Source organism: Porites lutea, chromosome 6 (assembly GCF_958299795.1).
Source record: "Porites lutea chromosome 6, jaPorLute2.1, whole genome shotgun sequence".
Taxonomy (NCBI): Eukaryota; Metazoa; Cnidaria; class Anthozoa; order Scleractinia; family Poritidae; genus Porites; species Porites lutea.
The window spans coordinates 29426704-29453547 of record NC_133206.1 but is presented as its reverse complement, the minus strand read 5'-3'; the positions used below and the strand labels follow the sequence as shown (position 1 = coordinate 29453547).

At 39.1% G+C, this 26844-nt stretch overlaps 1 long non-coding RNA gene across 1 annotated transcript; it reads left to right on the top strand.

Annotated features, from left to right (window-relative positions):
• Positions 1–1563: 1563 nt before the first annotated feature.
• Positions 1564–19000, top strand: LOC140941679 (uncharacterized). Its single transcript, XR_012166492.1, has 5 exons — positions 1564–1625; positions 5075–5140; positions 11682–11747; positions 14042–14108; positions 18067–19000. It is a non-coding gene; the product is annotated as an uncharacterized lncRNA (long non-coding RNA).
• The last annotated feature ends 7844 nt before the right edge of the window (positions 19001–26844 follow it).

Below are 26844 nucleotides of genomic sequence, written 5' to 3'. Positions count from 1 at the left end.
TTATTACATTTTTATTGCATGAGACAAAGTCAAGATCAAACCAAAAGTGTCAGTACAAAGTTATGTTATGATTCCATTGTTGTACACTGAATTCCAAAACAATTCTTAGAATCGTAGTCACTAAAACAAGGAATGACCTACAATGACCTACAATGATCTACAATGACCTACAATGATCTACAATGATCTACAATGACCTACAATGAGCTACTATGACCGAACGTGTAACCCCTGTAATGAGCTAAAATGAAGATTTTAGAAAAAGACAAAAAAAAAGATCAGGGGACGTGTGTCGTAGTTACTAAAACAAGGAATAACCTACAATGACCTACAATGACCTACAATGATCTACGATGAGCTACTACGAGCTACAATGAGCTACTATGAGCTAAAATGAGTTAAAGTTAAAGTCCTACAATGAGCTACAATATGACAGACACTGATGTTTGTCGTGTGTCACGCTTGGATGTGACACTAGGCTCATAGTATTAAATTGCCAAGCACATTTTGAAAAGGCAAAACAAAAATTGTGCCTGATCTCAGGTAACTTGAGAAACTTGAAAATAGATTATTACAATCGCGTTTTTACTGGTATAGCACTATTATACCCTGTATTGACGGAAGTCATGCAGGCACTCCCTTATTTGGCCTAGATAGGTATGGGCCACTGAGCAGGATATGGATTTTACTATTTAGCGTTACAAACAGAGCATCCTGTTGGACCGAAAGCCATTTAAAGGGCCTTATGATGTCTTATACAGGCCAGGGTACTTAAAAAAAATGAACAATTTTTCCTTTTGAACAGGGTCAGAATTTGAAGGCCTCCTTTGTTCATCTCTACCCTTACGTCCCTTGAAGATCCCCCCGGATGGACTGTTGGGATGACTGTGTTTGTTCAATTTGTTTGAAAAAAAGACAAGACAAAATAAAACTAATGCGAAAGGTTGCAAGGGATGGTTTGGACAAAAGTCACAGTATCATCATACATATATTATTACACTGTAAATTTATCTCCAAGCGTAATAATCAGAGATACTGTCATCGTTAAATGGGCTGTCATGCAGTAGACTAAAAGCGTTACGTTTACGCACACATGTCCCCTGATCGTTTTTTTTTTTTGTCTTTTTCTAAAATCTTCATTTTAGCTCATTACAGGGATTACACGTTCGGTCATAGTAGCTCATTGTAGGTCATTGTAGATCATTGTGGGTCATTGTAGATCATTGTAGGTCATTGTAGATCATTGTAGGTCATTGTAGGTCATTGTAGGTCATTCCTTGTTTTAGTAACTACGTTCTTAGAATACCATCTTAGTCTGAGACTATAATAACTGATTTTAAGGTTTCTTTAGTGTGAATTGCTAAGGTCACTGCTAAAAAAATAGGTAATATTTTCTCACTAAAATGCCTGCTTTAGTCTCTAGATCAATGAAATGTGTGTCCCGGGTGCTTTTTTCTGAGAACCTGCTTAATACAGACACCCAGATAATATGAACAGTATGGCATGTTCCACAGTACAGTTGATGGTAATAACAGAAAGTTTTCTTTGAAATCTCTGTTGATCAGATGCCCCGGAGTGAACTGAGACTTCAGCAGCCACTGAATTTAGAGCTTATCTTCAGTACTGTAAGTGCTATACATACTACTTTGTAATCTAGCGCTTAAGTGAACCAGATAAACTAAACTGGGCTTGCTTGATCAAGGTTTATTCATGTTAGTCCAGGATAACTGATAAAGCAAACATATGGCTTAGTTTAAGGCATGCTCCAGGTATTGATTTTAAGCCTGTCATATCTCATTATCCAATTAGTATGGGAGATCAGCATAGAGCTGGGTATAACTTTTATACTGGATTAGCATTAATATTCCTTGTTCAACTGTGCTATTTATACCAGCCAAGTTCTGCAAAGCTATGAATTATAGGGATTAGCTCAGACATGCAATCTACCCACATGTAACTAACCAAGAGACAAGTTGATTTATCTATAACGGAATCTTTCATGACTGATTTTCTCACAGACTGACTGCTCACTGAGTAGCCTACTTTAGGGTTGACACACTGACTGACTAATTTTTTAACAATATTAATTAATGATATTGATTGACTCAGGTGTGGTCACAGAAAATGACTAGTCACGGATCATGGGTTGAACGACTGGCAGACTTTTTATGAATGTTATATGTACAAATGAGGACTCACTGGTGGCTTATTGGAGCAAGGATTAACAGACTGACTGACTCATTAATTAACTTACAATATCATATGTAGAATGGACTCACTGACTGGCTTTCTAATTTAAGAGTTGACTGACTTATTTATCGACTAGCATTTACAGTATTGAAGTACTGAATGACTCACTGATTCATTGACTATCACAAGTATTGGCTTACGGATTGAAAGGTCAATTTACTGACTGATTAATTGACTAATACAAGTATTGGCCTACTCATTCAAGGGTCAACTGACTGATTGATTGAATGACAAACACAAATATTGGCCTACTGATTAAAGGGTCAACTGACTGACTGATTGATTGACTAACACAAGTAATGGCCTACTGATTCAAAAGTCAACTGACTGACTGATTGAATGACTAACACAAATATTGGCCTACTGATACAAGGGTTAACTGACTGACTGATTGATTTACTAACACAATTACTGGTATACTGATACAAGGATTCACTGACTGACTGATTTTATTGACTATTGCAAGTACTGACCCACTGACACAAGGGTTAGCTGACTGACTGAATGATTGACTATCACAAGTATTGGCCTACTGATTCAAGCCAGGGTTAACTGACAGACTGATTGATTGACTAACACAAGTACCGGCTAGCCTACTGATACGTACAAGGGTCAACTGACTGACTGATTGAATGACTCACACAAGTATTTGCCTACTGATACAAGGGTCAACTGACTGACTGATTGAATGACTCACACAAGTATTTGCCTACTAATCCAAGGGTTAACTGACAGACTGATTGATTGACTAACACAAGACTGGCCTACTGATACGTACAAGGGTCAACTGACTGACTGATTGAATGACTCACACAAGTATTTGCCTACTGATACAAGGGTCAACTGACTGACTGATTGATTGACTATCACAAGTATTGGCCTACTAATCCAAGGGTTAACTGACAGACTGATTGATTGACTAACACAAGTATTGGACTACTGATTCAAGGATCTTGAAACTGACTGACTGATTGATTGGCTAGCACAGCACTGGCCTACTGATACAAGGGTAGAGTGACTGACTAATTGATTGGCTAACAGAAGTATTGGCCTACTGATGCATGGGTTAACTGACTGACTGACTTAATGATTGACTACCACAAGTAATGACTTACTGATTTAAGGGTCAACTGATCGAGTGACTGATTGAATGACAAACACAAGTATTGGCTTACTAATACATGGGTAAACTGACGGACTGATTGATTGACTAACAGAAGTATTGGCCTACTTATACAAGGGTTAACTGACTGACTGAATGACTGACTGACTGATTTATTGACTAACACAAATAATGACCTACTCATAAAAGGGTCAACTGACTGACTGATTGAATGACTGAAACAAATATTTGCCTACTGATTCAAGGATCAACTGACTGACTGATTGATTGACTATCACAAGTATTGGCCTACTGATACAAGGGTTACCTGACTGACTGATTGATTGACTAACACAAGACTGGCCTACTGATACAAGGGTTACCTGACTGACTGATTGATTGGCTAGCACAGCACTGGCCTACTGATACAAGGGTAGAGTGACTGACTAATTGATTGGCTAACAGAAGTATTGGCCTACTGATACAAGGGTTACCTGACTGACTGATTGATTGACTAACACAAGACTGGCCTACTGATACAAGGGTTACCTCTCTGACTGATTGATTGACTAACACAAGACTGGCCTACTGATACAAGGGTCAACTGACTGACTGATTGAATGACTAACACAAGTATTGGCCTACTGATTCAAGGTTCAACTGACTGACTGATTGATGGACTATCACAAGTACTGACCTACTGATAGTAGGGTTGACTGACTGATTGATTGCTTGGCTAACACAAGTAATGGCCTACTGATTCAAGGGTCAATTGATTGACTGATTGACTAACAGCGTATTGTCCTACTTATGTAAGGGTCAACTGACTGATTGATTGAGTGACTAACACAGTATTGTCCTACTGATGCAAGGGCCAATTGACTTACTGATTGAGTAACTAACACAAGTAATGGCCTACTGATTCAAGGGTCAATTGATTGACTGATTCACTAACATAGTGTTGTCCTACTGATGCAGGAGTCAACTAACTGACTGATTGAGTGACTAACACAAGTATTGTCCTGCTGATACAAGGGTCAACTGACTGACTGATTGAGTGGCTAACACAAGTATTGTCCTGCTGATTCAAGGGTCAACTGACTGACTGATTGAGTGACTAACACAAGTATTGTCCTGCTGATACAAGGGTCTATTGACTGACTGATTGATTGATGAACTTCTAGTATTTACCCAGTGATTGGTGATTGACTGACCGATTGATTTATTAACACATATTAATTTATTATTGACTTACTGATTCAAGGGGTCCACTGACTGAGTGATTGATTGACTATCTCAACTATTGGCCTCTTAATTTAAGGGTTGACTGACTGATTAACTTGGCAGCTGTTCATTTCTAAATTTGAAGGAGCTTTAATGATAATTACTGTATTAAATGGAGAAACTCATCATACTGCAATCCTTCAAAAAGGCCCTGTTCAAGATGTCTTTTTGTTGATGGGGATAAATTTAGCAGTCTGGAAATAAAAATATATGGTGTCAACTGACTGACCTTCGTAATAAAAAAAATATTGAAAAGCTTAAAAACAGGTTCAGTCAATTAATTATTAATGAGGCATATAGAAGACCAGGAGATTCTCTCTGTATCTACATTATACTAGGCTCCCAAATAATAATTATTTATATCTTGGTAGAGGTGCAAGAGTAAATGATCCTCCTTTGTCCTAATTAAATACAACCTGTTGATTGTAATGATTTTAGATCAGATGCCTCCGGAGTGAATCAAGACTTCAGCAGCCCTTGGATTTAGAGCTTATCTTCAGTACTGTAAGTGCTGTATTTATTACTTTGTAATCTCAGGGCTCGAATTTAATGCTCGCAACCCTTGCAAAATGCAAGTGATTTTGATGATCTGGGAGTGAGAAAAATATTCACCAGCAAACGTTTGTGAGTTAGAATCATCCATGTCTCCCCAACAAAGGGAAAGAATTTGCTAGTGGTCTCACCAGTTTGCTAGTGGAAAAAAATCTTATACTAGCAAAACTTTGCAAGTGCACGAAAAAGTTAACTTCGAGCCCTGAATCTAGCTCTTAAGTGAACCAGATAAAGTAAACTGGGCCTGCTTGTTCAAGGCTTATTCATGTTAATCTACGATAGGGGTATTGCACAAACAATAGGCTTAATTTAAGGCAAGTGCCAGGTATTAGTTTTTAAGCCTGTCTTTTTCCAATTATCAAAATAATATGGATGACATTAGTTTGATACCTTCAGTATAGGATCAGGCATAATTTCTATCTGGATTAGCTTAGTACGCCTTGTTTAACTGTGTCATTATACAAGCCAAGTTCTTCAGATCTATGAATTTAAGGATAAGCTAAAATATCCAATCTACCCACATGTAACTAACCAAGAAACAAGCTGACTTAACTATTACAGACTGGAATGACTGATTTTCTAACAAATTGACTGTATGAGACATAATACTAAAAACTAAGTGACTGTGAATGACTATCTAGCTATGCTAACCTGGGTCCTGTACTACCTACTGATTTATGGGTTTCCTGACTGATCTAAAGATTGATTGACCAGCTTGTGGTGATTCATTGACTAAAACTTGCGGCACAATGCAATTCAGAATTGAAGGATTCGACTCAAATTTGCATGTTGACGCTGAATTCGCATTGTGTGACACCAGCTCCTGTGATAGTAAAAAAATTCTTCATGATCCTACATACGACAATTTTTCTGTGTTTTTGACTTTGTCAACAAGAAAACGGATCGGAAATAGGTTAGGCATATAGAAGATTTTAAGTGTACTTTTCCACTAACCTTCGTATTAATAGTCTTGGCCAGCTGTCCTTTCTTCGACTCCCAGTACTTGGCCTTCTTAGTAGTAGAGTGGGTCGACGGGAAAAAATGCATATGACTCCCTACCCCCACCCCCTCATCGTTTTTCCCTTTTTCCTACTCACATCTCTCTGGGAGTTGCCCCCACAATCTGAATGCCTGGAAAAGGCTTTTCAACGTACTCCCAGTTGCATTCTCAATGAACATTTCTGTTTTACCGATATAAACATTAACGAGAACCATGCATGCTTCTCCTGTCTAGTGACAGGTAGAAGTATTTTTACATTTTGCAGCAGGAAGGTCCTTCACACATTCACCTTTACACTTTTTATGTGGAATGAGGGTACATGGTAGTCCTTGAAGAAAAATTAAGAAAATATGGACTGGAGTTCAAAGAAGTAAAATCAACAAAATAGAATAGGGTTACCCGCTATTCATGTCTATGCGACATTAAGTATCTCTATATTCTTATAGCATCTCGATATGTCGACGTAAAACATTATTAGTCTCTCTGTTAGCTCAACAAGATTGTCTGTGGGAGGCTGATGTATCACATGAGTGCCACACCGCAGTCGCAAAACTGAAACACCTAATTGCCAACGAGCCATCCGAGCGAAGACGCTTGGATGGCGAGGCGGCAGCAGAATAGAGCCACGCAAGACTGGGTTGCAATAGGCAGAAAAATTCTCAATTGAGCTGAAAAAAGTGTAACCTGTAAATTCGTAACCCGTAACCTGATATGTAATGCAGGTTCCCCTGAGACCAAGTGGTCAGTTGTGAACCAATCAAAAGGCAGTTCCTGGCACACAGGCTCAAGTTGAATGTGGTAGCTTTCTACACTACAAAATTTCACACAATTCCCGCTGTCGCGACTTACTGTGTTTATTTACTTAAATTTATTCATCAAACCTGGCCACTGCAGTCAAGAAACATGAGCGCTTCATATATTGTATTAATTTTAGGGGCCATAATGTTAAGTTTTAACAAAGAGAAGTTTGTAAAACAGCAAAAGTGTTCTATGTGCAACAAGCACAATTCTCACCAGTAAAAAGGATCAGATTACACGAGGAGATAAGGAAAGCTTGACACGAAGAATACAGTCGCTTCTGTTAGAAAATCTGGTGTTGGGGAAAAAATCTAACCAGCAAACAAAAAAAATTGAGAACAAAAACAAATTACAAGCCTAAAGCGAATGACAAAGGAAAAGAAAAGAATGCCGTTTTTTTTTTGCGAAACCTGGCCGAGTTCAGTATAAAAAAAATTAACTAAAATACTGACGTGTCATACATCGCATCTCCTAGGAAACATTTTCAGACAGCGCAGCGAATCATTCTAAGGTTCAATTGCATAACGAAAAGCCTCGGGAAATTTGAAAGGAGGTTTAAATGATTAAACTGTGCAAATATTTATCTACAATGTGAAACCGAACCAACAGTAGATTTGTAGCTGGACTTAATAAATTCCCGATCGCTTCCTCTGCAAAGCTGATTTTATTCTTTCAAGACACTTCACACTTTTACATAGCAGGTTTGTAAAGTCACCCAACTGAATCTGAGAACTGACTCTCCTCCGGAACCTCATAAAGTAATTACATGCATAACACCTTTTCAAGAAAATAATCCTTGCAACAGGAAGGGACCAAGAAATGGTCAAATGGGGAAAAAAGGAATTTTATTCGTAAGCAAAATATGCATGATTTGCTTGTTGGCACTCTATCAGTAAGTATACCTAGTTTAGTAAAATCAGTATTAATAAGAATTTGGATCCACATGGAGGGTCCAAAGGCCAATTTTTAAAAATATGATCCTAGATCCTTTAGATGTTGTTCAGATGTATGTATTTTTACATCATTAACATAGTAGAATGTAAGCATCTGTAAGAACAGGGTAACAACCATTAGCAACCCCGTCGCTTAGTGGAGGTGGGTGCCCAGGATGTCCAGGGGCTTCCACCTTTGGCAAACCCAGCCCGCAGACAGAGTTATGCCCCCATGGCTGGCAAACCCACGCCCTCCAGCCAGGAGCCCCCACACCAATGGAACCAGGCACCTGTCACACTGATTAACGGTGAAGGAATAAAGGGGAGGAAGGATGGGGGTAAAAGAATGATCCAAAGGCTAAATGAAGAGAGTTTATCATTGTCTTAACTTGAAACTAGGATTATGACGATACCGATTGGCCCTTTTGTCGTTATTTTATCACAAATAAGGAACTAGCCAAAAAGATATTAGAAATGATTTTATGATATTATACGTACGTGGTCCCATTCTTTAAAATAGAGGGTATATAACCTTCGCAAACCATTACATTCCTGTCCTTGTTGCTAATATTCCTTTCTTGGCCTCTATGTGAAGAACAAGGTGGCCGCCAAAATTGTCCAAGTGTTTCCCTGGGAGGACTCTCACATACAAGTGAAGGAGATGCTTGTCGGAAAATTAAAATTAAACCCTTAAAGGAGGCTAATGTGGGTGTGGTTCAAGCTTAAACTGACCCCTAAAGGAGATTTTTGTGAGGTCAGCATCACTGCTTTTTTGCAAATTTTTTATGCACAGCCTTAAGTGATACCTGAATGAGCATATTTAGTCACTTTCCGTCCCAAAAACCCTAAGTGAAACCAAAATCTGCAAATGACGAGCACCCACGTCAATTTTGTACAGGGGTCTTCCCATGTAAGCAAATCACCATCTGTTCCACTTGATTTTTCGTAAGGTCAATGATTACCGTGCCTTGAGAGTGTTGGCTCTGCTTCCCTCAGTTTAGACTTTGAGGGATATGACAGGTTTCATGTTGAGCCATAATGGTGTCCTGACATCTGTGTACTTTTATCAATTAGAAGAAACCGTGTGAACTTCCACGCTTTATTTTCTTACTTTCCCTGTAGTTGCATGATTCGAAACTAATGCTAAAACTTTATTATTTGCCTGTGCTAACTTCTTTATTAACTGGCTGTGATACAAATGTAGCCTTGACTCCGGACTGTCCCTTAAGAGGGTGAAAACTCTGGTGAAAAGTAAAGCTGACCACTCCTGAAACAGTCAGTAAAAGGAAGAAACCATCTAATTGAAATTTCATAAACAAAGGTATTCAAATTTGTTCGAAAATGTGGGCACCTGATCAGTGGACGGTAAATAAAGGAAAAATAGTAATTCGCTGTATGCAGTCCAGTACTATCCCAAAGTACCGGTCAAACATTTTCTGACCTGTACACACATATTTAATCAAGCAGTGGGAAATTTACTTTTCTACTAATGTTCGATTTTATAATGTGATGGATCGGAGTAACTTCTGGTCAATGCAGCTTTTTCAGACCGGACCACATTTTAAACTTGTAGAGGTTTGGTTCTGAAAAGACATCTCTTCCGTCTTGACTATTAATTTAGAATAATTTATTAACAGACTTAACATGAATGTTCGGGGCAGTGGGAAATTAATGAAGCTTGGAAAGGTATCTTTTACTTGCTGAACTACTTTTTGAACAATATATAATTGGCAAAGGGAAAAATTGAATTTTAATATAGTTTTGGTGGGAAAATGAAACATGTCTTACTTAGAAGTGGCAAGTATTTGAATAACTGAAGATTTTGCTGTGACAGTAGCGGGTACTGTGACGCAATGCAAATTGAACATTTGACTAAGTTTAAGTTGAATCCTTCAATTCTGAATTGCGTTGTGCTGAAAGTTTTATTGCATAACTTGACAAAATAGCTATTAATCTTTAACCAGAACATGCTTTTAGGTCTGGCTTAGGTGCCACCTTGAAGAATTTTCTGATGTTTTTGAGGCATTTATTCTTGCATTTTGCTTTCTTAATTGGATTAGTGAAATAAAGACGACCAGTTTTTGCTGATTACAGAAAGATAATGCCTAAATGGTATTGGAACACTAAGAACAAGTAATATGCTTCCAAATGAGTGCAAATAGTCTAGGATTTGATGACTCAAAGTACTTTTAAACGATCGTTAAAAAACTTGTGTAACAGAGTCTAAAATTTACATATTTTAGCCGCTAACAGTCATCCAACTGACTGGCTGACATGCTGAGTGAGTGACTGATTGACTAACCGAGTGACTCATTGATGGACTGACAAACTGGCCTACTGGCTGAGCTGCTGACTGATTGACTGACCTACATGTATTGACTGACTGATCGGTCCATTCAATTCATTTAACTGTTTGACCAATTGGCAAACTGTCTAATTGGTTGACTGTCTCGCTGATTTTCTGGCTAACTGACTGACTGATTCACTGACTGCCTAACTATCTGACTACCATTAACTGACTTGCTGACTGATTTACTGACTTGCTTAATAACTGACTCACTGACTGAGTGACGGTTTGACAGACTGGTCGACTTGTTGAGTGACTGACTGATTAACTCACTGACTCATTGACAGACTTAATGGTTGACTTTATGACTGGCTGACTGATTTGCTGACGTACTGGCTGACTGATTGACTGACTGACTGACTTAATAGTATAATTGACTTACTGACTGACTAAATGGCTGACTTACAGTTGACTGACCAATCAACTGACTGACTTATTGATGGACAGGCTACTTGTTGACTGACTGACTGGTTGACTTGCTGAGTGACTGTCTCATTGACTTTACTGAATGGCCGACCTGCTTAATGACTGTCTTATTGATTAACTAAATATAACTGACTGGCTGACATGCTGAGTGAGTGACTGATTGACCAACTAACTGACTCATTATCTGACTGACAAACTGGTTGACTGACTGACCTATTTACTGACAGTCTAGCTGACTTACTAAGTGGCTCAATTACTGAATGAGTGACTGACTGACTGGCTCATTGACTGGCTGGTTGACTTTCTAACTTGCTGATTGACTGACTAATAGTATAGTATAGGATAGGATAGGATAGGATTGTCGTATGCCTTTGTTACATAAGAAACTCTCAGTCATTGTATTTTGATTAACTTTCACACAACTCCAACTAATCCGCTGACTGCTTGATTGACTGGTGGCTGCCTTGCTGACTGACTTACTGACTTCTCTGCTTACCAGCTTACTGACCAATTGACTGGCCAACTGGTTCAATTACTGGCTGGCTAGACTGCAAACAGTCCCTATTTTTGCGTATTCAAGTACGCACGAGTAGTCAAACAAAAGGTCTGGAATGAGGCTGAAAACAGAGAGCGAGACCTGGGGAGAGACGCTAAAAATACGTTTTTTTTTCTCTCGCCTCACAGGCCCTATGGGCCTGTGAGGCTCGCGTGCTTTGTGTGCGTAAGACTCTTATGGCATGGTTTACCAATTTCTTCACTGATTATGAGAAAAAACCTGACTGTTTTACAGTCTACTGGCTGGCTGACTGACTGACAGACTGGCTGATAGGCTTCTTGACTAACTGGCTAGCTTACTGACTAATTGACTTGACTGGCTGGCTGATGTACTGAGATCCATGCTAAGACAAGGCATTAATTTTGATGCCTTCATGATGTGAATCAAGATTACTGCGATTTCTGTTATTGAAAATGACTGATTTTTCATTTCAGATCAGATTTGTCCAGCAGATGTGTCAAGACTTCAACAGCCAGGATTTATAGCTTACCTTCTGTACTGTGAGTGTCGTATAGATTGCTTTGTAATATAATCCAGCTATTGAGTGAACCAGATAAACTGAAGTTGTGCAGCTTGTTTAAAGTAAGATAGACGTGTACAGTTTCTTCATCAACTTTTAGTGGCCATACCTGGCCTAATTTAACACAAATTCAAAATTGTTTTCAAATTTAATGTTTCTGTAAAATGAGAGATACATGTCTAAATATATTGTAATAGTGAAAGAAAAACACTACTTTAGTGACTTGACTTCTTCTTGATGTTAAGATTTGGCAAGCTATTTCTTGTTTACTACTGAAAAGACAGAGATTCAACAAAATTTCCAAACTCAAAGGAAGAATATAAAACAGTTTTGTTAAAAATATTGCTCATATCTTTTAAATGCATTTATTGAAATCAATGAATGTTTGTTTTGATCTTTTCATAAAAGACAGCTTTAAGCTCGAGAACAGTTTGAGGCCAAAGTGTACGGTACTTTCCAACAAGTAGAACATGTGTAAATAGGACTTTTAAATTGTTCATTTTCAAATTCATTTTTTGTGTTTTTAACTGATAGCATTAAGCACTTTGGGTTTTTTCTTTCTAGCTTAATTAAAAATTGTTTCAAACAATCACATGCACACAGTGAAAATCAAATCTTATTAGATCTGCTTTGAACAAGCTGTTCTACAATGTTGGCATAATAATGCCAAGTTCTTCTTTTAGTCATTTACTATTAATAGTTTTGCAATCTACATGATGGCATTTGAGTGAACTGATTTATTGACTGATTGACTGTTTCCTTGATTGAGTGGTCCTTAGCTGATTGACCAACTGACTAAATGAGTAACTAGCTGCCTAATTGGCTGACTGTCTTGCTGATTACATGACTGACTACCTGACTGATTGAATGACTGTCTAACTGTCTTACTAACCAACTGACTGCAGATTATATTACTGAGTAACTGATGGATTAACGGACTGATTGACTGACTGACAGACTGACTGACTTATTTAAGTGATTGACTGACTCATTGACTGACAAAATGGCTGACTTGTTGTTGACTGACTGTCTGATTAATTAATGACTTTCTAATTTACTTACTGAATGACTTACTTATAGTTGACTGACAAACTGGCAAACTGATTGACTGATTAGCTGACTTGCTTTTCTGACTGACTGGATGGCTTTCTTGCCAATTGTGTGGCTGTCAATTTGACTAGCTTACTGATGGACTGGCTGATTGACTGATTGACTGGCTAACATGTTGACTGACTGACGTGCTCACTGACTGACTCATTGATTGACTTGTTGAGTAACTGACTGATTTATGGACCTACTGACTAGTTAACTGACTGGCTGATTGACTGACCAAGCAACATACTGATGAACTGACTGGCTACCTGACTGACAGACTGACAAATCAACTAAGTAACAGTTACTTACTGACTTAGTGAGCAACTGACTTACATGTACCAACTAAGTGACTTTCTGACAAACTGACAAACTAGGTAACTGACCTTCTGACTGACTGACTCAGGACTAACTGAGCAACTGCCTTACTAACTAAGAAACAGTAGTGAAGTGACTGTCTGACATACAAACTGAACAACTGACTGACTGAGAAGCTGACCAATTTACTTACTAACTAATCAGCTGACTAGATAACTGAGCAATTCAGTAACTGGCTAACTGTCTAACTTACTGAATGACTGAGTACCTGAGTTACTGGCTGATTGTTTAACTGATTGACGGACTGGCTGATGAAATGACTGATTGAAAACCTGACAGAATGACTGACTGATTGAACACCCCACCAAGTGTCTGACTAACTTCAAGCAACCAACTGGCTGACTGAGCTGAAAAGGTCACTGTCTAGCTGACTGGCTACCTGACTGACAGACTGACTTACTGACTGAGTGACTGACTGACTGTGTAAGGAGAGGAGGGGACTGTTATTAAGGGACGAGTACTGTTTGCTAGTACAGTCAAGGGGTGGGTATTAATTTGTTTTAATTATATGTGGTAAATTATTCAAACATGTTTGCACACTGGTATTCATCAAAATGTGATGCAGCCAAACCTTTTTAATATGGGCACTAAGTGAATCATAATAACAAGTTGTCTGTGTTGAGCAGGTTGAATTTAGGGAAAGATTAAGGGTTTCTTTCCCTAGGGACAAAGCAAACTGTCTGTACTAATAAGCTTTCCGAACTAAGTGGGGTCTATAAAGCAAGGTTTGACTTTAATGGGAAATTAGTCTGTTCTGAAAATAACTGATGAGCTTCATTGAATATTTTAAACTTTTGTTTCCAGATCAGATGCCACAGAAAGACTGGACAAGGACCTTCATGAGCCAAGAGCCTCTGTTATCTTCAGTAATGTAAGTGCTGTATGTTTTGTGTTTTAATCCAGCTCTTAAGTAAACCAGATCAACAGAACTGTTTGTTTAAAGTTTCATAAAGTGACTGAATGATCACTGATTTTTTAAAGAAATTGCTTAGTATATTTCTAACTAATCAACAAACCATTTTGACTGACTGACTGAGGAACTAGTTACTGACTGACTGACTGACTGACTGACTAACTGACTGGCCGATGGAACGACAGGTTATATAACTGACTGAATGACTGACTGAATGAGCAACTTACAGTACTATTAAAGAACTAACTGTGCAGTTGGATACCTGACGGCTAACAGAATGACTGATTGAGCAACTGACTGACTGACTGACTGACTGTGCAGTTGGATTCTTGACCTACTGACAGAATGACTGATTGAGCAACGGACTGACTGACTGATTGACTGTGCAATTGGGTTCTTGAGCTGCTGACAGAATGACTGATGGAGCAACTGACTGACTGACTGACTGTGCAGTTGGGTACCTGACGGCTAACAGAATGACTTATTGAGCAACTGACTGACTGACTGACTCTGCAATTGGGTTCTTGATGGCTAACAGAATGACTGATTGAGCAACTGACTGACTGACTGACTGTGCACTTGGGTTCTTGATGGCTAACAGAATGACTGATTGACAACTGACTGACTGTGCAATTGGGTTCTTGATGGCTAACAGAATGACTGATTGAGCAACTGACTGACTGACTGACTGTGCAGTTGGGTACCTGACGGCTAACAGAATGACTGATTGAGCAACTGACTGACTGTGCAATTGGGTTCTTGAGATGCTGACAGAATGACTGATTGAGCAACTGACTGACTGACTGACTGTGCAGTTGGATTCCTGACGGCTAACAGAATGACTGATTGAGCAACTGACTGACTGACTGTGCGGTTGGATTCTTGACCTGCTGACAGAATGACTGATTGAGCAACTGACTGACTGACTGAGTGACTGTGCAATTGGGTACCTGATGGCTAACAGAATGACTTATTGAGCAACTGACTGACTGACTGACTTTGCAATTGGGTTCTTGATGGCTAACAGAATGACTGATTGAGCAACTGACTGACTGACTGACTGTGCAATTGGGTTCTTGATGGCTAACAGAATGACTGATTGACAACTGACTGACTGTGCAATTGGGTTCTTGATGGCTAACAGAATGACTGATTGAGCAACTGACTGACTGACTGACTGTGCAGTTGGGTACCTGATGGCTAACAGAAGGACTGATTGAGCAACTGACTGACTGACTGACTGTGCAATTGGGTTCTTGAGATGCTGACAGAATGACTGATTGAGCAACTGACTGACTGACTGACTGTGCAGTTGGGTACCTGATGGCTAACAGAAGGACTGATTGAGCAACTGACTGACTGACTGACTGTGCAATTGGGTTCTTGAGATGCTGACAGAATGACTGATTGAGCAACTGACTGACTGACTGACTGTGCAGTTGGATTCCTGACGGCTAACAGAATGACTGATTGAGCAACTGACTGACTGACTGTGCGGTTGGATTCTTGACCTGCTGACAGAATGACTGATTGAGCAACTGACTGACTGACTGAGTGACTGTGCAATTGGGTACCTGACGGCTAACAGAATGACTTATTGAGCAACTGACTGACTGACTGACTCTGCAATTGGGTTCTTGATGGCTAACAGATGACTGATTGAGCAACTGACTGACTGACTGACTGTGCACTTGGGTTCTTGATGGCTAACAGAATGACTGATTGACAACTGACTGACTGTGCAATTGGGTTCTTGATGGCTAACAGAATGACTGATTGAGCAACTGACTGACTGACTGACTGTGCAGTTGGGTACCTGACGGCTAACAGAATGACTGATTGAGCAACTGACTGACTGACTGACTGTGCAATTGGGTTCTTGAGATGCTGACAGAATGACTGATTGAGCAACTGACTGACTGACTGACTGTGCAGTTGGGTACCTGACGGCTAACAGAATGACTGATTGAGCAACTGACTCACTGACTGAATGTGCAGTTGGGTACTTGACTGGTTGTCAGAATGACTGATTGAGCAACTGACTGACTGACTGTGCAGTTGGGTACGTGACTGACTGTCAGAATGACTGATTGAGCAACTGATTGACTGACGGACTGTGCAGTTGGGTACTTGACTGGCTGAAGGAATGACTGATTGAGCAACTGACTGACTGACTGAATGTGCATTTGGGTACTTGACTGGCTGACAGAATGACTGATTGAGCAACTGACTGACTGACTGAATGTGCCGTTGGGTACTTGACTGGCTGACAGAATGACTGATTGAGCAACTGACTGACTGACTGAATGTGCAGTTGGGTACTTGACTGGCTGACATAATGACTGATTGAGCAACTGACTGACTGACTGAATGTGCAGTTGGGTACTTGACTGGCTGACAAAATGACTGATTGAGCAACTGACTGACTGACTGACTGTGCAATTGGGTTCTTGACCTGCTAACAGAATGACTGATTGAGCAACTGACTGACTGACCGACTGAATGTGCAGTTGGGTACTTGGCTGGCTGACAGAATGACTGATTGAGCAACTGACTGACTGTCAGAATGACTCATTGAGTGACTGATTGACTGACTGACTGTCCAGTTGGGTACTTGTTTGGCTGACGGAATGAAGGATTGAGCAACTGACTGACTGACTGAATGTGCAGTCGGGTACTTGACTGGCTGTCAGAACCAATGATTGAGCAACTGACTGAGGGACTGTGTAGTTGGGTACTTGACTGACTGTCAGAATGACTGATTGAGTGACTGATTGACTGACTGACTGTCCAGTTGGGTACTTGACTGGCTGACAGCATGACTGATTGAGCAACTGACTGACTGACTGACTGTGCAGTTGGATACCCTTCTGGCTGACAAAATGACTGATTAAGCAACAGACTGACTGACTGACTGTGCAGTTTGGTACCTGACTGGCTGACAGAATGACTGATTGAGCAACTGCCTGAATTACTGACCACATGTAACTGAATAACTTACCAAGTGACTGACTAACTGAAGGCAACTGACTGACTAACTGAGCAACTGACTTAGGGACTGACTGGGTCTGCAATTCAGGGTTCAATTTAATAAAACTTTTACAAGTGTATCCATCGTTTAGAGTCTGGGTTAATCACACCCTGAACAAACGAACTTCTTTACTCAATTCCAGTGAACTTCAATTTTCTGTTTTCTCGTACAGCAGTTTCTGATAACAACAATCAAACCAAAAGAAAGCTATACCTACTCAAACCAAATAATAAATACAAAACAAAGAAATGTACACAGAGAAAGAACCTAAAGAAGTAAACTAAAGGAATTAAAAACACACACACACCTGATGGTGAAGGTATTATCCGAACAGTGTAGGCCAATGCATAAAGTATGGCAATGGTACACGAGTGATCCTTGAATAGTGGTCACAAACATTACACTAAACGGCAGGATAAGTGACCTGGAACTTTAATTAAGCGCAAAAAACCACTGGTCCTAAATCAGTGGAAACAGTCTGAAATTATATTGTTACAGCTGTACACTCGTAAAATCATATTTGTAAAAGTTGTATAAAATTGATACCCGAAGTGTTATTTGCTAGTACAGTCAAGGGGTGGGTGTTAATTTATTATAATTCATGTGTGGTAAATAATTATTCCAACATGTTTGCTCACTGGTATTCATGAAAATGTGATGCAGTCAAAACCTTTTTAATATGGGCACTAAGGGGCCCATAGAAAGTGTCCACATTAACGGGATGTCTAGATTAAGCAGGGACAAGGCAAAGTGTCCGTAATTATTAGGTTTCTGTATTAAGTGGGTGTCCATAAAGCAAGCTGAGGTTTGAATGTTAATGGAAAATTGGTCTGTTCTGAAAATAACTGATGAGCTTCATTGAATATTTTAAATTTTTGTTTCCAGATCAGATGACACAGAAGGACTGGACAAGGACTTTCATGAGCAAAGAGCCTCTGTTATCTTCAGTACTGTATGTGCCCTATGTTTTGCTTTGTAATCCAGCTCTTGAGTGAACCAGATAAACAGGATTGTTGGCCAGGTGATTTCAAAGTTTGATTAAGCTAATCCAGGGAAAGCTGTTGTAGCATAGTTCTATGTACCTAATTCTTTTATTTCACAGTTATTTCACCATCAAGTGTACCACTTTTGGGTCCCGGAATAGAAGTTTATCAATCTTACTTTTTCCAATAAAACAACAACAACAACAACAACAATATAAACTAAAAAAAATGTGCAAAATAAAATGCGACATAAAAGTGCAAAATTCTAAAATAAAATTAAATCAAGTACAGTTGTACAACTTGTTCAACATTGCTATGATGAAAATATAATAATTTAACCCAGAATCATCCAATTGAGTGTAGTCCTGAACAGCTACAGCTGTTGGGGATTCAGTGACTGGCATTTCTAAAGTGTATAAAAGAAATCAACAGAATCAAGCAAATATTTTATTATTGACTTCTGAATAAATAATATTGGTACTTCAAGACCAGGCAAATAAAATCATTATTTTTAAGGGATGCATCCAGCATTTCTGTTAAACTTTGAAAGAATTGTACATTTTACATTAAATAAAATGCTCACAATCGCCAGTTTTATGTCTGCAGGGAATCATAATACCAAGACAGCTGAAATACATTGAAATCTTTTTGGTTTCAAGAACAAAAATAATGTGATTGATTACTAAAATTCTAAGAGACATGCACTTGTTGGTGAAGTACTCATGATCAGAAAACTTAAATGCAAAAACCGTGGTCATTATAAGTTTTCTCCTGGATTAGCATTTATCGACTTTGTTCAACTGTGTCACAACGTTTAAATCAATAGCCAAGTTCTGCTGATACGATGATAATAATAATAATAATTATATGCAATCCATATTATTATTATTATTATTATTATTATTATTATTATTATTATAAGGTTGTTATTATAGTACCTGTTAGTGAAGATATGCAATTCCATATTGTACCCATGAAATTTCTTACCACGTTGATCTATTCAAATGACTGTCTGACTTAATAATTGAATGGGATGACTGTGATGACAAGGAGAACTAGCATGACTACTATAACTGGGGTGACTGGAATTGCTGGAATAAATAACATGACTGGGATAGGCTTTTTGCATGACTTGATCACATGATCAACTTTTGGTAAACACGAAAACAGTTCACTTTTAAAAAATTTTGTTAGCACAAGCTGAAAAAGCATATTAAAATTAGGTAACCTGAGAATTTAAAGCCATGTATGTCAAAAGTAGCGATTGCAACGGCCGCAGAAAGTTTGAAGCATTTGTATGGGCTAAACAACTTTTACCATCCAATCATGCACTTGCATGGTTTTCCATACAAATCCTCCTAATTTTGAAAGTTTAGAAACTGTCATGAAATAATATTTCGTTAAGCATTACAGGGCTCAAATCTCCTTTTAATTCATAACAGGCAATTTGAGCCCTTAAATGTGTAAGGGAAAGATTTAACGACAATTAGTATTTAAAAGGATTTGTATGGAAAACCTTGCAAGCGTGACTGGGTGGCAAAAGTTGTTTTTCTGATACAAATGCTTCTAACTTTCGTCGGCCGTTGCAATTTCTACTTTTGAGCTATACGACTGAAAATTCTCAGGTTACCTAATTGCCAACAAGCAAGCCGAGCGAAGACAGTCAGCTTGCGAGACGACCAGCTTAATGCCACGTGAAGTATTGCAGCAGGCAGGAAAATTCTCGATCATGCTGTGAAAAGTGCAATGTAAGGTGTAGATTCCCTGGGGATTTTAGTGGCTTTAGACTTCACATGTAGTTTCATGTGACTTTTGATGACCTTTGTTGTAAATAAACAGACCTTCAAAGTTCAGACATTGTTCTCTGCCACACTACTGTACTTGTACAAACTACAACTCCCTATTTCAAGTCGCGCTAACCTATAAATGTTATTACCCTTTCACTGTTTGAAACTCGAGAAGTTTGAGGTTAAAAAATGTCTAAGCAGACAAATAGGAACGATTTTAAGGCCAAGGGCATGGCAGAGATGTAGGAACAAGGAGTGCTTGTAGTGGAAATTCTCGCCTCAGCAGTTAAAATGGTTTTATAAACATTTAAACTAAACCCGGTGATGTAGGCAAATTCTTTTTCATTTGTTGGCACTTAGCGAAAGCTACAACTACTTTTAATATGCTCTTTCAGCTTGTGCTAACAAAATTTTTCAAAAGTTAACTGTTTTCTTGTTTACCGAAAGTTGATCACGTGATCACAGTCATGCAAAGAGCATATTACTAGGATGACTACTATGACTGGGATGACTGGAATGACTGGAATGATACTGATGACTGGGATGACAAAGATGACTGGGATTTTAAGGATTACTAACATGGCTAGGATGACTGGGATGACTAGGGTGACTGGGATGAATAAGATTACTGAGATGACTGGGATAACTGAAATGACTGAGATGACACTGCTGACCTAGATGAATGAGATGACAAAGATGACTGGGATTTTTTGGGATTACTAACATGACTGGAATGGCTAGGATGACTAAAATGACTGGGATGACTAGAGTGACTAGGATGACTGCGATGACTAAGTTGACTGGGATGACTAGGGTAACTAGGATGACTGCGATGACTGGGATGACTAGGAAGACTGGGACGACTAGGATGACTGGGATGACTACGTTGACTGGGATTACTGGGATCACTAGGATGACCTGGGTGACAAGGATGACTGGGATCACTAGGACAACTTGAATGGCTGGGATGACACTGCTGACTGGGATGACTGAGATGACTGGCATGGGATAACTAGGCTGACTGGAATGACTAAGATGACTAGGAAAACTAGGGTGACTAGGATGAATGGGATGACTAGGATCACTAGGATGACTGGGACAACTAGGATGACTTGGATGACTGGCATCACTAGGATGACTGGGATGACTGAAATGACTAGAATGACTGGGATCACTAGGATGACTGGGATGACCTGGATCACTGGGATGACTGAGGTGACTGGAAAGACTAGGATGATTAAGATGACTTAGTCGACTGTTGTTACTGGGATGAATAAGATGACTGGGATGACTGGGATGAATAAGTTTGCTAAGACGACTAGGATGACTGGAATGACTTGGATGACACTACTGATTGGGATTTTTGGGATTACTAACATGACTAGGATGACTAAGATAACTGGGATGACTTCCATGGCTTGGATGACTACCATGACTAGGATGACTATGATGACTGGAATGCGTAAGATGACTGAGACGACTAGGGTGATAAGGATGACTGGGATGACTAGGATGACTAGGATCACTTGTACTACTGGAATGACTGGGGTGATTAGGATGACTGGGATGACTGGGATGACTAGGGTGACTGGGAGGACTAGGATGACTTGGGTTACTAGGATGACTGGGATCACTAGGACGGCTTGAATGGCTGGGATGACACTGCGGACTGAGATGACTGGGATGAGTAAGATAACTGGACGATCAAACTCAACCTTTTGAAATGACTCCTGGGTTCAAACCTTTCATAACTGGGATTATTACCATGACTAGGATGACTAGGATGACTGGGACAACTAGGATGATAAGGATGACTGGGATGACTGAGATAACTAGGATGACTGGGATCACCAGGATGACTAGGGTGACTGGGATCACTACGACGAATGGAATGACTGGGATGACTAGGATGACTGGGATGACGCAGTTGACTACTTGGAATGAATAGGATGACTGGGATTACTAGAATGACTGGGGTGACTGGGATGCCTAGGAATACTAGGATGACTGGGATGACCAGGGTGACTAGGATTACTGGGATGACTGGGATCACTAGGATGACTGGGACTTAAAATGACTAGGGTGACTGGGATCACTAGGACGAATGGAATGACTGGGATGACTAGGATGACTGGGATGACTTAGTTGACTACTATAACTGGGATGACTAGGATGACGTAGGTGACTATAATGACTGGGATGACTAGGATGACTGGGATGACGGGAATGACTAGGATAACTGGGATGACATGGGTGACTACTATTACTGGGATGACTAGAATGACACAGAGTTTTGGAATGACTGAGGGGAGTGTAATGATGATTGCAATGATTATGATGACTATTACGACTAAATTGACTAGGGTAACTCGGATAACTGGGATGGTTACGGTAACTGGGTTGAATAGGGGGGACTAGGATTACTAAGATGATTCAGATTACTTGGATTTTTGGGTGACTAGGATAGCTGGAATTACTTGGATGAGTACTATTACTGGAATGACTAGGGTTACTTGTATGACTCGGATGACTCGAGTGACTGTGTTGACTGTGACGACTATGGTGACTGGAATGACTAAGATGACTGGGATGACTAGGATGACTGGGAGGAGTGGGGTGACTGTGACAGATAGGGTGACTAGGATGACTAGGACTTTTAAAGTCACTGGCTTTGCTGCTGGAAAAAAATTTCTAAAGTTGTTACTGACTGACTTGTTTGAATACTGGCCGAACAAGGATTTGTCAAACTGAATAACTGACCGCCTGTTAATATCTATTCTGACTGAACAGAATCAGTGCAGAATAATCTGACATTTAACCCAACTGTTTCAAAAGACAGACCGATGTTTGAACTGACCTGTATGACAGCTGGAGGGTCTGACCAATTCACAGTGGCGTTATTTTGGATTTGTATTTTAATGGTATAGTTGGTAAATTGCATATCTGTGCTGACTCGTATATTCGTTTTCTGTGAACTTGATGAGTGCATTTCAAAATCTCTTCTTGCTTACTTCTTGAGAATGACTAAATGCACTTCACATTGATACTTCATATTGATGATGTGCAGTGATGTGCTTCTTGCTGGCTGCAAATTATTTCAACGATTACAATAGTAATACAACCAATCAATTCGTCAGCCAACCTAAGCCATCATTATTTGATTGGGGAGGCGATGTGGGGGGGGGGGGGGGGGGGGGAGAGGAGAAGAGAGAGTGTTCGTAAGTAGTAAAACTGCAGTCGTGGCAAATTGGCAAATTAATCTGTTGTTTTGTTTGAGATCTTGAATTTCTGACTGACATTCATCACTGCAACAACTTACCTTCCTATTCTTGAAGGTGATTTTTCAGTTCAAGTAAATAAAATGTCTAAATTCTCAAATTCAATTCCATTTCATTTCCACGTTCGGGGAAAATTTATTCCACAGTTTTTATCATAAGAAAATAAGATTTGGCATGGGTAAACTAGATTATTCCTTCAATTTGTTTTAATTGATTGTAAATTTGGATTGCGTGCCTAACCTTCAAATTTCTTTTTGGAAAACAACAGCAAGTGCTTTGATTATGAATCTTCAGAGTCTCATTCTGACATTCGTTGAATTAATTTTACCAATATAATCAGTCTACTGCTTGCAAAATGGAATAAGAATTACACAGCAAGAGCAACAACAACAGCAACGATGATTTGATTAAAAACAGAGTCGCCAAAATTTTGCTGCAGTGTCTTAAAGTAGGTTTGACAAACTCTGAATAAGACTGGGCGTAGAAAATTTAGTGTTCTTCTGAGGAGGTAAAGTGGGGAGATTTAGAAAATTTGCACTCATCTTTGTCAATTCTAGAGCGATCAACATGTTATTTCTCTTTACTTCTTTGAGTAAATTACCGGGAAGAAGGGTGTTGAACATAAACATAATTATCGTGAAAGGGGAGGCTTTGTTTTGATCAACTGTCAAATTCAGAACTGTTGGTAAAGAAAATCTGCAGCAGTTAGTAAAGAAAATAACATGTTGTAACTTGGGACTGAAAGTTCACAGTAACCTAAAGGCCTTCAGATAAGCGATTTGTTTTGCAATAACAAAGCAATCAAGAAATACATGTGCAAATTGAAATTCTGATTAACAGCAACTCGTATCAAACTTGGAGTCTTTTTTTCGGCCGTTATTTAGGCTCGTCACGCATAGTCGTGAAGCCCAAAAACGGCCTTGAAGAAGATCACACGCAAGTTCGACATCGGATTTAGAGCACAGTAAAGTTATTTTTGTTAGTTTTTTTTCTGTGTGCATGTATTTTGTAGGATGCCGTTTAATGAAAAACAAACCGCTCACTGAAAAAGTCTGAAATTTATTTCCTTATGTTTTTCCAACGTTTGGAGCTCAAGCAATCACAAATGAAGACGGCAAAAACAATGGCACCTAACAAAAGGCTTCAAATTAATGCACGCTCGCTTTCATTTTTTTGCACATTTATTCGCGTTTGTATGGAAAAAACAGAAGTTCAGGGTTCTGAGAGCACAAACATTTAGCCATGTAATATCAAATTCAAAACGCGCGCGTAAAAATTAATAGGTAAATTTAAAATGCTGAGAAAATTAAAACAACAGAAGGCTTTCCCAGCTCGCTCGCTTTCATGTTTTACACATTTTTTGGTTTTTGTACGCAAAGCAACAAGAAAAGTAATAATAAAACAAATCATGGATTTGAGACGGAACACAAACATTTAGCCATCAAATATCAAATTCAAAACGTGCGCGTACAAAGTAAATCAGTTAAAATGCTGAGAAAATTTGAACAATAAATGATGTTCGCATAACTGCTAATTATTTTTTCAAGTGCCGATCTTGCTGCCGTCGCTTTGTTGATTGCTTAAAGCTTTATAGTATGTGAAGCAGAACTTGGCTTATTATAAGGCTCGGACAAACAGTGAAACATTTCGCGCAGTAACTTTGCACTGTGTTTCTACTCCTATAAAGAGTTATCAAGCAACATTACAACGCAGTATTTGTTTTTGCTTTGGAGCATTTCGGACAAGGTTTTTAGGGGTGGAAACACAGTGTAATTTTAAGGCTGGTTTTTACTAGCAGCGTACCACAAGCTTACGTTTAGCGAGGTCATCAACAACTGAGGTTTATTAAAATGCAAAACTGAAGGTGTAAGCACAAAGATTATTCTTGTTTTCTCGTCGTAAAGGATTAACACAACACGAGCTGAGCACAACAAAACAAACTTTGTTTTGGTTTATCTTGCTTTTGCTTATGTTGTGTTAATTCTTAGCGCGGAAGAAGAATTATAATAAGTTCGTGGGCTTCCTAAAGTTGTGTTTAACTTTTTGGTGTTGATGTCTTCACTAAACTGACGCTTGTGTTCATGTTGTTAGAAAAAACCAGCCTTTACTGCGTGTAATTTTTCACTATGTCTGCGCCTTTAGGGTATTTATCTGGTTCACTCAAGTAGTTGGATTACAAAGTAAACAGCCCAGGTACTGAAGATAACAGTATTTTATTGAACGAATAAAGTTTGTCTCTGTTGTCCATTTATTCACAATAAAAAAATACCAAAAAAAAGTAATCTAGCCTCCCCCGTCCCTGCCTGGCTGCTTCCACTCTGCTCCGAGTCGGTGTTCATTCTTCTGTCCTCATTTAATATTCCAACTTTAAAATCCTGGTCTGTTTTATCTGATCCCTTCATTCAAGCTGGGGGCAGTTGGACACTTAGAAAATTCAGCCGTTTGTTCCCAAGTGGGGAGGGCAGGGTGAAGAAAAGTGAGAGTTCGCTCCTCATGCTCTGAGGGTCCCATTCAACTCTGTCACAATACCACACCATTAATTTGGAATTAAAATTAGCCAAAATAATTTTGTAGTGAAAATTATAATTTTGTTTGGAAAGTGCGTGTCTACAAAGTCAATATATCGTGAAAAATATCCAGAGTCGTGGACAAGAAAAAAGAGGGCGCAAGACAGTGAAACTCAGTCTTCAGTGGGTCTCCGTCATCGATGCCCAGAAAACTGGACAAAGAATCGCGCTGGTCTGACCGACCTTCATCCCGCAAACTTCACCAAAGAGCGCAAGTCAATAATAATCGCTCCTCTGCGAAGCTACTGATACTGGATTTCTCTCGTCCTAGTTATTGTTTAGTATTTAGTGTTAAGACCTACATTAAAGGAAAATTGGAAGTGAAAATTATGCAGATTGTTTACGCGTCGTTTATTATTACTATTATTCTAAAGAGTCGAAATTATCTGAAAGTAATAAAGCGAAACATTACGAAGCGAAAATTTACGCAATACTGCTACAGTGCCGCGTAAATTGTGCTTTAAATATTTCGTTTTATGTCTCAAAATTGATTGCCCTTAAAAATCTAATGTTGAATTCGTTTAAATCAGTGCCGCGTAAATGGAAACTAAAGGGATTAAAGCGATCTTGCAGATTTAAATTTTTGCTTGTTTTTCTTCCCGTAGCAATAATTCGATTAATTCTCTCATTGAAATAAAGGTTTATTTCTACCTTAAGAAATTAGTGTGAAAGAATTTTGAAGCTAATAAAATTTAATGTTTCAGTTGCTAAGAAATTTTGGATTCGACAGCAAGTCTTCAAACATTTAAATCTTAAGGTTTTTCTGCATAATGATTATTTAAATTGTCCTATCTTTAAGTTCCCACGAGATTTGAAGCTTTAGTCACGACAGTCACGCTAGCCGACTGTACCAGCATTGCGTGACGATCGTGACAATCGCCCAAATAGCGTGGAAATACGGTGGTGACTGGGAATGAATACTTCAAATCGGGATTCCGATAAATGACTGGAACTAGCCAAACATGTACCTTTAATATATAAAAAATGATCTTACGTATATGGTTCCAGACCTATATCCAAACCCTAATTTGAAGCATCACTTGAAGTC